General features: G+C 38.1%; 1 long non-coding RNA gene across 1 annotated transcript in view; it reads right to left on the reverse strand.

The window, feature by feature from the left end:
* The window catches only part of LOC105442118, a 37534-nt gene that overhangs the window by 21349 nt on the left and 4036 nt on the right, over window positions 1–12149 (reverse strand). The gene's annotated exons all lie outside the window — the stretch shown is intronic.

Here is a 12149-nt window from a genome sequence, read left to right on the forward strand (position 1 = left end):
CCAAAACGCCCCCCCCCCCTCCCCCCCAAAAAAAAAAAGCAGTAAAGGAGTAAAGATGGTTTGTATTTTTAACCCAAAAGAACATAACAATAATAAAACCTGAATTAAATGACGTATGAAATTCCATTCAAAGAAAAGGAAAGTTAACAGGAATTAAATTTCCTAAACATTGCGCATGCTACCTATATTTATCAATGGAGGTTTTTATAATAGCGATACGCGCATATCGTAGACATATTGCGAGAGAATGGGAAAGCGTGTCTGTTTTTTGTTATAGGGGTGAGAAGCTTATGAGCCCCTGAACGCTGGCGTACTGAGGGGGGGGGGGGGGGGTATTTTTTTTATTCGATACCAGTGATTTACAAATGTTGCTGAAATGACATGATTTTCCGGTATATTTTCTCTTTTTTTTTGTAAGTCATACCTTTTTATGCGTTTGTTGGAAAATTAGAAATTCCCAAATTTACAGTCGGGCGAAAAATATGCTTATTTAGAAGCATTTATGTTAGGGTCTGCAGAACGGCCGGGCTCGGGGACTCGTGCCACCCTCAATTGTTGAAAAAGTTTGTTACAGAGAAAAAGAAAGAAAGAGAGAGAGAAAAAATAAGTGACCTTCTAATGTCACAAATGAGGTATCAAAATATGCTCATCTGACCGTAATTAAATACCTAAAACCCCCGAGCTTCCGGGGGCTCTGCCCCCTGGACCCTAACAAGGGCCCTAAGGCGGGGCCCTGGATGCTCATCTGACCGTAATTAAATGTCTAAGACCCCAGAGCTTACGGGGGCTACGCCCCCAGACCCCACCAAGGGCCCTAAGGCGGTCCCCTGTATGCTCATCTGACCGTTATTAAATACCTAAAACCCCTGATCTTCCGGAAGCTCTGCCCCCTGGACCCCACCAAGGGCCCTAAGGCGGGGTCCTGGATGCTCATCTGACCGTAATTAAATGTCTAAAACCCCAGAGCTTACGGGGGCTCAACCCCCAGACCCCACCAAGGGCCCTAGGACGGTCCCTTGTATGCTCATCTGACCGTAATTACATACCTAAAACCCCGAGCTTCCGGGGGCTCTGCCCCCTTGAATCCCACCAAGGGCCGTAAGGCGGGGCCCTGGATGCTCATCTGACCGTAATTAAATGCCTAAAACCCCAGAGCTTACAGGGGGCTCTGCCCCCGGACCCACCAAGGGCCCTAAGGCGGTCCGCTGTATGCTCATCTGACCGTTATCAAATACCTAACAAAACCCGAGCTTTCGGGGGCTCTGCCCCCTGGACCCCACCAAGGGCCCTAAGGCGGGGCCCTGGATGCTCATCTGACCGTAATTAAAGGTCTAAAACCCCAGAGCTTACGGGGGCTCCGCCCCCAGACCCCACCAAGGGCCCTAAGGCGGTCCCCTGTATGCTTATCTGACCGTTATTAAATACCTAAAAACCCCGAGCTTCCGGGGGCTCTGCTCCCTGGACTCTCCGCCAATTAGTGGCCTGCCAGTGTCACAAATAAGGTATCTAAATATGCTTATCTGACCATAATTTGAATGCCTAAAACCCCTAAACTTCTGGGGGCTCAGCCCCTGGACCCCACGCCATTTTACGCTCTACCTGATTGTTAATAATCCACTTTGAAAAACGTTCCGCGGGGCCTGCCCTGCATGTAACGTGTAAGAGTGATGGTGATGCAGATTTCTCTTCTGCCCCCCCCCCCCTTCCAAACGTTTTTGCTCGTTACGTCACTGCCCCTGGAAGGTGAGCCCCTGGAATGTTTGCTCCCCCAATCCCAAACTGCTTCTGGCGCGCCTGGTTAGTGATGACAGTATTCCTCAAGCAATGGTTGTCCGGGATTATCGACTACGTTTTCAAGATTTCCGCTGAATTGCATTCAATTCAATTCAATCCAATTCAAATTTGTTCTCGACTAATGCCGAACATAGTAAAATACATAAAATGAAATACATACATACAATACAATGATAGAACATGTACAGCATATACAAAGCGACTCCAAATGGAACAATGTATGTTTTAAAAAGAAAAAAATCAGCAAACATAGAAGGGGTAGTAAAAAATCAAAAATGAATTGTCGAGGACTACCCAAGAACTGCTAGATTAAAACTAATATCAGGCTTAAAACAATGATTTATGAGATATAAAGCAACTTGTATGCTTTGTCATTTTTCATATCAGTTTGGAAGAATATGATAGAAGAATGTCCCCTGTAATGAATTGCTCTTCAAAATGCCGTCATATTCAACAGAAAACCCCAAAATGGCTGATTTTTGTTTGTGCTGCAAATAGTTATGCCCCATGTGTGTGTATGTGTAGTCCCATTAACACGATTCTGTGTACAGTGCATGCGATGCAGGATAAAGTCTATTTCTTATCATTATATTATTCGAAATGCTCGCAGCATACATCAACTCTTGAACAGCCTTTCCTATATTGCGTCCTTCTTATCATGTTCGCAATATAATTTTATGACAGTAATTCAATTTATCTACAAGATGGCGAGCTGAATTCATCGCATCCCCTAATATCTTAAAGAATATGCTAGCAAAAGCGACTTCTAAATTATTTGTCAATCCAGTGTTCATTTATCCAGACGTAGGAAGAGAAGAGACACTGGCGTCAAGGGATGAAATATGAATCAAGAATCATCAGTTCCATCAGACTTCAAATATTATGTGCTCCTACGTTTAACTATGTAAACATTGCCCTGGATAAAAAATATGACAATTTGAAAATAAAAGAAGGTAAGAAAATAATGTTGGATGTCCAACATGTATCCTTACACATAGGACATGTACATACAAATGTGTTTTTAAATGTGCATGTACAGTTACCCATGGTATCCTCTGTTAAACAATAACAAGAAGAGGAAGAAAAAGCAGAAGAACCACGAAGACAATAACAATAACAACAAAAAATAAGAAGAAGAAGGAGAAGAGGAAGAAAAGGAGGAGGAAGAAGAAGAAGAAGAAAAAAGAACCGCAAAGACTATAATGATAAGAAGAAGGAAGAAGAAGAAGACAAAGAAGAGGAGGAGGAGGAAGAAGAAAAATAATAAGAAGCAGAACAGAAGAAAAATCAGAAGAAGAACCTCAACGACAATAATAACAAGAAGAAGAAGAAGAGGAGGAAGAAGAGGAGGGGAGGAAAGAGAATAACAAGAAGAAGAAGAGGAAGAAGGCAAAGAAGAAAAATGAGAAGAACAACAACTACAACAATTATAATCATCCCAGAAGAGCCACATCAGCAATAGTGATGTTCTTCCTCAAAGTCCTAAAATTGATTATTACCCCGGCAATTGGCAGGTACACGTTTACATGTAAATGGAGAGTGGATTAATGTCTTGCAACAAGAATTTAATGCCCGACTGGGATTCGAACCCCAACCTTTAGATTGACAAAAACAAATGGATGACCCAGTATACCACGACACCTCTATAAGAAATAATCCATAACACATACAAGCTATGATGCAACTGCAGCACATTGGATGAAGGCCAGAGACTAAAAATATGAAGGAAGGGCAGTTTTAATCTAGCCATGTCTGGGAAACTAGTTTAGCTTTCCAAATCTGAAACCGATCGATGCACCAGCTTGTGTTATTAAACTTGAGTAGAGCTGGAATTGACAGTAACCGAACACATTCCAACACAGGTTATTAAAGGTATGCTTCACCCCTCTATCTCACCACGTTGAATTATGAGTTGGTCTGGCGGTAATAATAATAACAATAAATGATAATGATAATAATATTTTACTTTGTAACTCATGCACATGGGTATGTATACGAAATGTTAACGTGTTAGCCACTTTTAATCTAGCCATGTCTGGGAAACTAGTTTAGCTTCCCAAATCTGTAACATTGGTGACATTGTGTTATGTTGTTAATAAATTCAAATTCAATTCATTCAATTCAATAATAATGCTAATTTTGTTTACCTAGGAAAGCCTCATCAGCAGCAATGCTGTTCTTCCTGAGGGCACTGCAATTGGTATTACCTAGCACATTTTTAGGTACTCATTTACACCTGGGTGGAGGGGGGCAAATGTGGATTAATGTCTTGACAAAAAGACAGTATTGTCGTGCTTTGGTTCAAACCTTCAACCCTAGGACTGGTGGTATTAAGCTCCGTGTATTTGCCTACAAACTGATTCTAATTGGAGACATGTTCTAAAGCGAGTCACGTATATTGGATGTTGACGTTAAAGGGATGTTCTCGACGTAAATATAGAAACCCATTTGAACACACGCACACACACTCCGTCACCTCGAAAGTAAATGTAATCCCTCACTGGTTTTACCACTATTATTATTCAGAGCGGTATGTGACACGATGCCATTTAGTGACATAAGTGACAGTATTTACGCTTGGTATGTTAATACGAGGACACATGTATCAATTGTAATCTGTATTCCACCCACTTTATTGCTTTTCTATAAATTCCTCAGTTGATTTTTATTTGACTATCTGTGCAATGTTATACATGTAGTAAGTTATCATGATGATACATCATAGTTTAAGCAAGCATCTTTGACCTAATTTTCCGTTGTATCTTATTTTTTTTTTCCATTTTGAAGAAACTTTGTTCAAAGTGTACTTTAAAGGAAACACACAATAGTAAATTTGTCTATGTCCAATTCAGAACCCTTAACACACTTCTCTAGTAACATTCTCGAGTCATGATAATAAGGATAGGTAATTTGGCATTTTCTTCTCATATTTCGTATAAATTCATTTCATTAAAACATTTCCTTCATAAAATCATAATACGCATTTCGTGCCTTACATATTTGCCATATTTGCATTGTAGGAAGGAGGCAAAATTCCCCAACAGATGCCTGAAAAGCACCAGGCTTGTTGTGTGATGAAATTAACAAAAACAGATAGACATTTATGAATTACAAAGTAATTACAATCTGAATAAAATACCTATATAAAATACAGAAAGAGAGAGAGAGAGAGAGAGAGAGGGGGGGGGGGGGGAGGGGAAAAATATTAAAATAAGCAATACTGAAGAGGGTACAACCTTGATAATAATATACAAAATATGAAAATTAAATATATAAGGGAGAAAAGTATAAACTACGTGTTTTTTTATAAATCAAACATTTAGATAAATTGAAGGTGATGAAAGAATGCAGCACTGATTCCAACGAATAGCAGTTAGGATATTTGTATTCTCAGACGCAAGAACATGCCCATAGTCTAGTAAATTTATATCAAATACTATTTATTTTATTAGAATTCGGAGGTGTCTTATCACGGAGTTCCAGTTATTTGTTCCGTCTATGTTCTCAATGAAGCCATTAGGGACTTTTAGATTTGCGCGGACTGATACGTGTGACGTCCATTCAAGGCAGTGCATTAAAAGGACGTCGATCGTAGCAATCCACGTTGTCGTTGTGCAAATCTGAAAGTCCCTATTATTTGTTCACAATGACTTGCTAACCTTCTAATGACAATGTAAATGAGCAACAAACAGATCTTTATTGGTCGCTAATTGACGCAATTGAGCGCAATTGATTGGCATGCTATAGGTCAACATGTCAATTTGTCACCTTGTTGCTAATACACTAACCCTATAGCCATGCGTCTTATAAGTTGAACCCTCAAGCAGGAAAACTAAAAATAACGTTACTAAAGAGATGATTGGTACTATAAAATCGGAGAATAAGAACGAATGAAGTCATACAACAGCTCTTAGTATTAAACGTAGGGCAGGGATTTTGTAAAGGATTAAATTGTAAGCGTATTCTTCTTGAAATTGGCAACAATATAATGTTTTTGATGATAAATTGTTATAATGAAATGCAATATATAATAATAATAATAATAGCTAGTTCTTATATAGCGTGTTTCAGAACCGAAGGCCCTCTCAAAGCGACTTACAGATATATATATATATATAAATCTGAATACAATATACATTGGTGACCCTTTTGGCACAGAGATGAAGACAAAATGTCAATTTTGATCGGAAAACAATAGTTTTGATCCGCTCAACGTGTTGCAATTTTAAGAATTAGAAAGCTTAAATTCCTTTTTAAAATTCCCGGCGTCAAACGCGATGTGGTCACGCAACTTAAATGAACACAATCTGTACAGAAATGGTTCTCTCTTTTTTTCATGCACCCGGGTTAATTTTTAAGGGATTCAAACCAAAGTTACTCAACCAAACAATAAAATGTGTGATGCTTGTCCAACAAGGGTTTATGCATTACATCAAATATGATGTTCTAAGCGAAATAGTTTGAGCAGTGAGGTTGGAGGGGGATTAAATCAGCTCTTGTCTTAATATGTTTGACATACATTTTCAAGTATATTTATCATTGCTGGTATTTTTTTGACGTCACATTGGCAATACTTTTAAACTACATTTGTACCTTCGTGTTCAAAGTACTGAGATAGATAAATGGACAGATTAATATGAACAATGGTCCAGTTCATTCGATTATATAAATAATCCTTTGTGTTTGTTCATTTATCCCAGTTCTGTTCACCACAAGCTGTTATTCATTGCTTTTGTCCATATATTGTATGTAAAATGTAAAGACATGTTTGTTATTGTTCGCGGCATTCTCGCCAAAAGCCTTTTAATTTAAAAAATGCTACAATCTCTTAATTATTTCACTTTATAAATCTGATATTGAGGAAAAAATAAATGTTTATTTGAATTACTGAATTGAGAATATGCTTAACAGATTATCGTGTAGCACTATGTAATAGAAAACATTATACTGTAATAGGTTTCGATAACATGGATACATAGATTTGTATTTATTTTCCTTATCTAAAGTAGTATATATATATATATATATATATATAGTAGGCCTAGAATACATATATGACACCGGTCAACTATTCAATGAATGCATACGCGCGGCCTAAGCCCCTTTAAAATCATGTGAAATTATATAAAAATAGCAACCAGCCCACAATGCAGGTATTCCAAAAATACCAGATGCAGCTGTCTACATGCTACGGGGGTGGAACATATGGTAGACCTTTTGAAATACTTTATTCACGGAGCCAGGCTGAAAAATACCTCAGTCCCTGACGGACTCGAAACCGACCGATTCTTGGCCAATGGGCCTGATTATAATAATAATAATGATAGTGGGTACTTGTACAGCGCTTATGTCTGTCAGACCAAGGAGGTTTAAGAGCTGGAGTCCCAACTGGCAACAAATTATTCCAAGCAGCTGTCGTTTTCTAAGGTTGCACAATAGAATATACAGGTGTGCTGTTACCTTTGATGTCAAAGGTTCGAAGCCAACAACATCAACAGCTTGAGTAGTTAATATTTTACCTTTTATGTGAACTAACAAGGGAAAAACGAGCAGATGATGACATATGAATACAAAAGCCTAATTTTGTCAAGTTGGAAAGAGGGAATGAGCTAGATATGACTCTATCTCTTAAAACTCATTGGCCAGACTCGACACTCCTGGCGCTATACAATGTTTTACCCCAGCTTTTGCATGACAGTCATTTACATGGCGCTATAGCTTTCAAGGAATTAATTCCAGCCAGGTAAGCATTTGCCTCATCTGGATGGAGTGCGGTAAAAATAGATTAATGTCTTTCCAAGAGACATTACTGCCACAGTGGTACTCGAACTACAAACCAGTATATGATTCACAGTCCGGTGACGTATCCAGAGCCATCTATTCACAGAGTTTGGCCAACCCGGTTCGAGTGGGACACAATGTGGCGACTACTGCTTTGTTGGACAAGCACAAAACCAAAGAATATACGCCATGTTGAGACCCAGTGTAACCAAGTTGACCAAACTCTGTGTATAGGTGGCTTTGGACTAGACGTATCCACTAGAACACGTGATCTCCACGTAATGTGCTGCCGGGTCCAAAGTCTATAGTTCATAAAGCTAGTGCACAGGTGTTACAATCAATACCGGGTACATTCAAAGAAAAACACATTCACTAAAATTGATCTGTTTGAAATCGCACACAAATTCAACAGGAAAGAAACAATGGCGTGACCAATATTGGTATTATTGTTACCAATGCTCCCACTTTGTATTCCAATTGGACTTTAATTTGTGATTGTATTGTATTTATTTTCCGTCATTTAAAAAACATCAACAAATATATATATTTACAATCATAAAGACACACTTATATAAAAAATAAAAAATAAATATAAAAGGAAGACGGAGTGATGGCCCTACGCGGCGTTGTTAGTATAATAATGCTGTTTTACAGAGGGGTCCCTATATAGACATAGAAAACATGAACATCGATAGTACAGAAGTGAGGAAAACTTACAGCAAAATAACAACTTACAATAATGATAAGAGGAATTTGGAGTAAAACAAGAAACAGGTGAGAAATATTCATGAAATATACAAGAGAGAAAGCTAGACAAGTACATTTATATTCAGGGGATTTAAACAGATTCACATGTAGTTTGCAGCCCTTTACATTGTACGTATGTTTTCTTTTCTTTGTTTTATCCTAAAAGAAACTAAAGGTAGCACTCATCATCAAACGGAACTAGTTGGACAAACTACACTATAGGTAAGCCTTTACAGAACGGGTCAAGCTCGCTATTCATAAGGACCGCCATTCATAAGGACCACTATCCATATCTATCTATCAGGCTATAGCTCATCCAGACGTTGGACAAAGCTCTCCTCATAACATTTGACATTGGACTATCCTAGTTCACGCGGCCGTTCCCATGTATGATGTTAGGTCATCTCTCCATCTTCTCTTCTGCCTTCCTCTTCTTCTTCACCATCCATAACGCGTGACTAAATGATTGGCGGTCTTTTATAAATAGCGGTCCTTATAAATAGCGAGCAGACCCCTACAATGCGACACCTAAGATGTAACACTTTTCCTCACACAAACACGATTTCGTACCACACCTTCAATGAGATTTTGAACAGTAATTCAATTCCCTAGACTGTACTATTGGCTAAAGAAATAATTAAGAAATAAAAACATGTACATCATATTAAACATAATACGGTACAATCATTGTCCAGCACTACGTAGATGGTTACGTAAAAAAAAAATCAAAGCAATCACTGACAAACAACCAGCATAATTACAGTTAAATTGTGTTATTCAATCTCATCGAACCCTTACATTTTCCAATGACATGTCATAATGGTACTTGTGCTTCTACGCCACATATCATTCTCCTACATGCAGTTGTAAATTCAATAAACATTAAAGATAAGGTGAATACAGGTCAAGTAGTTTAATATATGCAGAGGTCTCTAATGACCTTGTTATCCTATTTGTAGTTACATGTACTTTTTAGTAAGACTAACGTTAACCTACTCCTGCCGTCCAAGATGATAATGTATTAGAATGTACCTCATGGCATTCGACTAAGGCATGTTAAGGGGGAAATTACTACCAGGTGTTCACAACATGGCCACAGGCAGTGGCGTAGACATTGATGGACACTAGACAGGGGGGGGGGGGGGTTAACGGTCTTTCTTTAATAATGAACGATATACAAATTAATAAACACAGCCAACGACCCTATTCCTTACTACTTTTACCCTTTCCCTGTCCATGCCATCTTCCTGCGTTTTGTCAGTCCCCCGCCCCTTCTTCAAATTTGGGGCGTGTCTCTACCACACCCCACCCCCTTCGAAGCTACGCCATTGTCAATTACTGCTGTGGTGATGCCTTAACAATAGAACATAATACCTATCAGTTCAAAGGGTCGTGTATAAAATTGGCGCTTCGTACAAGCTTCTCTGCTGTGATAACAATCAAATCATTAACCCTGGGTGAGATGTTGATGAGTGGGTCTTAAAGATCATCCGAACGACTAGAAACCCGATCAACTCCCATTTATTCCATAATATATTTGTTTAACCGCTTTTTACTAGATATTAAAAAGTCCCTCGCAATATTCTCCACAAAGAAGTGTAACGGCCACTTGAAAGGTTGAGCGCCACGACTATCTTCCCCCTAAAATTGAAATCAAATCTGCAATATTTATTAATAAAAGTGTCATATTTAGAAACAAGGACAAGGGATAACTCGTTACACTGACATATAATTTTAAGATATCGTTCGGAAAAATGAAACAATTTAATACCACAAATCAATTATTCAGCTATCATCATTGGAAGGGTATGATCTTCTGAACTTGTTAAGCAATATTCTACTACAACGACATATTATTCCCAAGATTTTGCAGTTCCACTCATTGATAATATTGATGGAAACAGTTGTTAAAGTGTTCTCTGTGAATCCAATAAAGCTGATATAAGATGCTTATACACCTACTGTTGCATGTATACAAATTGCCTAGTAAGTCTAATGACTCATAAATGCATTCTATTTGTGTATCTATGACATAACTATGACAAAACAGATTTTGTTTGGCTATTAGTGCTTTAGATCTTAACTTAATCAGACATGTTTATAATTCCATAGACATGACAGTGTCTTCTCTTTGGGATTTGTGAAGATTATTACAAAACATAATGTGAACCAGACAGATTTATGATCACAACATGTGAGTAACGTCAACATTGATTCAAATAACGTAGTTTACAAAGGCAAAATATTTGAATTAAAAAAATCATGACGAAAGTTGGATTTTTGGATTATTATAATTATCATATTGTCATATTCGGAATAAGATGGACCTTTTCAATCGTTTCCCAATATTTTTCCAGACGTAGAATTTTAAAAAGTCTATAATTTTTTTTTCTTTAAATAACCCATTTCCGACTGATATTGGGTGGTTCTGTGTTATATCTATGGGAATGAATAATAAATACGAGCAGTCAATGGAATAATAATCAAAAGGTGCAGAAAGGCCTTGCCGCATTTTTCATATCCTCACGCCAACCCCATTATCAGCCCCGGGAAGCTTGGGGGCTAAATGCTCTTGATATTTCCATTATGCAATATTTCAATAGCTTGAGTGGCAGCGATAGAGATTACGAGAGGTCAGTGCAATAACTTCAATGGTCAGCTTGACCGGGTAAAATCAATAGTCACGTGGTCTTATCAATGGTCAAGCACCTGTGATGCAGTGGCCCTTTACACGTTCATCTTGACCCATGTCGCTGAATAGAAGGGTAGGGTGATTCACATCTATACATTAATCGAAACTAAATATCAAAGGGGGTGGTCACAAGGGCAAGAGACAGCCCCCCCCCCCCCCATTTGCACCTCCTTTGTCTTCTTTTTTTGTTATCATTTCTTGTCTTTGCCAGAGACTTCGGATGTAAGCCAACATCAAATAAATGTCTAATAAACGTCCCTTCCCCCAGCATTATTGGGGGTATTGGACTCCTACCCCGCCCCTTTTGTATAATGGTATATCTGCCCCAGTACTGTGTAGAAGGAGAGGATATTCCATAAATTGTACTAAACTATTACAAGGACCATAAACCTGTTTCATACAATGGCGCGTTTAACCCAACTTAAAGGGTAAGTCCAATCTGATATTGAGTTGGTTCTAATAGAAGCAGGGAAAAAAAGAGAAACAGCCAAGTGAAAGTGCCTCAAAACTAATTATTTCAGTCATCTGTTACACTGAAATAATTGTATTTCGATAGTCAGAACGCAAACTCCATATATCACATGCTGTTATGTAGGAAAATCCATAATGTTTGTCCTACCTAGCAACAACGAATGGTTGCAATTTGAATTCTGACTATTGAGATACATTTATTCGTAACAGGTGAATAAAATGATCCGCAAAATTGTATGCATAAATCTCGTTACATTATGAAAATGGCGTATTGTATATAAAGATAAAGTTGAGTTCTGGTCATGCGATTGCATTGTGAAAGAAAAGATGTGGAATGGTTCAGAAAAAGTTGATCATGTAGCATGTAAGTATCGGTGTGTACTGCAAGGTTCTGGAGTCATCAAAATCATAATAAATTTGGTCAAGTATTGGTAAAGTAACAAGCACTGTACACAGAAAGATGTTTATGGGACTACACAAATGGTGACGGGCCTACTTACCTTGATTTCCTTATCTTTCTATGCCAGTATACATTTTCTACCAAAATTGTTCGACAAATGACATTTATTTGTAATCTTGAACATTCAGTGTAAGTTTCGTTTGATTCTGTACGAATTCATTTTTTTTTTTACCAGAACTCAAGTTTATCTTTAAACAGTTTAGT

The sequence above is a fragment of the Strongylocentrotus purpuratus genome, unplaced genomic scaffold, assembly GCF_000002235.5.
Source record: "Strongylocentrotus purpuratus isolate Spur 01 unplaced genomic scaffold, Spur_5.0 spur5_scaffold_18, whole genome shotgun sequence".
NCBI classification, from domain to species: domain Eukaryota; kingdom Metazoa; phylum Echinodermata; class Echinoidea; order Camarodonta; family Strongylocentrotidae; genus Strongylocentrotus; species Strongylocentrotus purpuratus.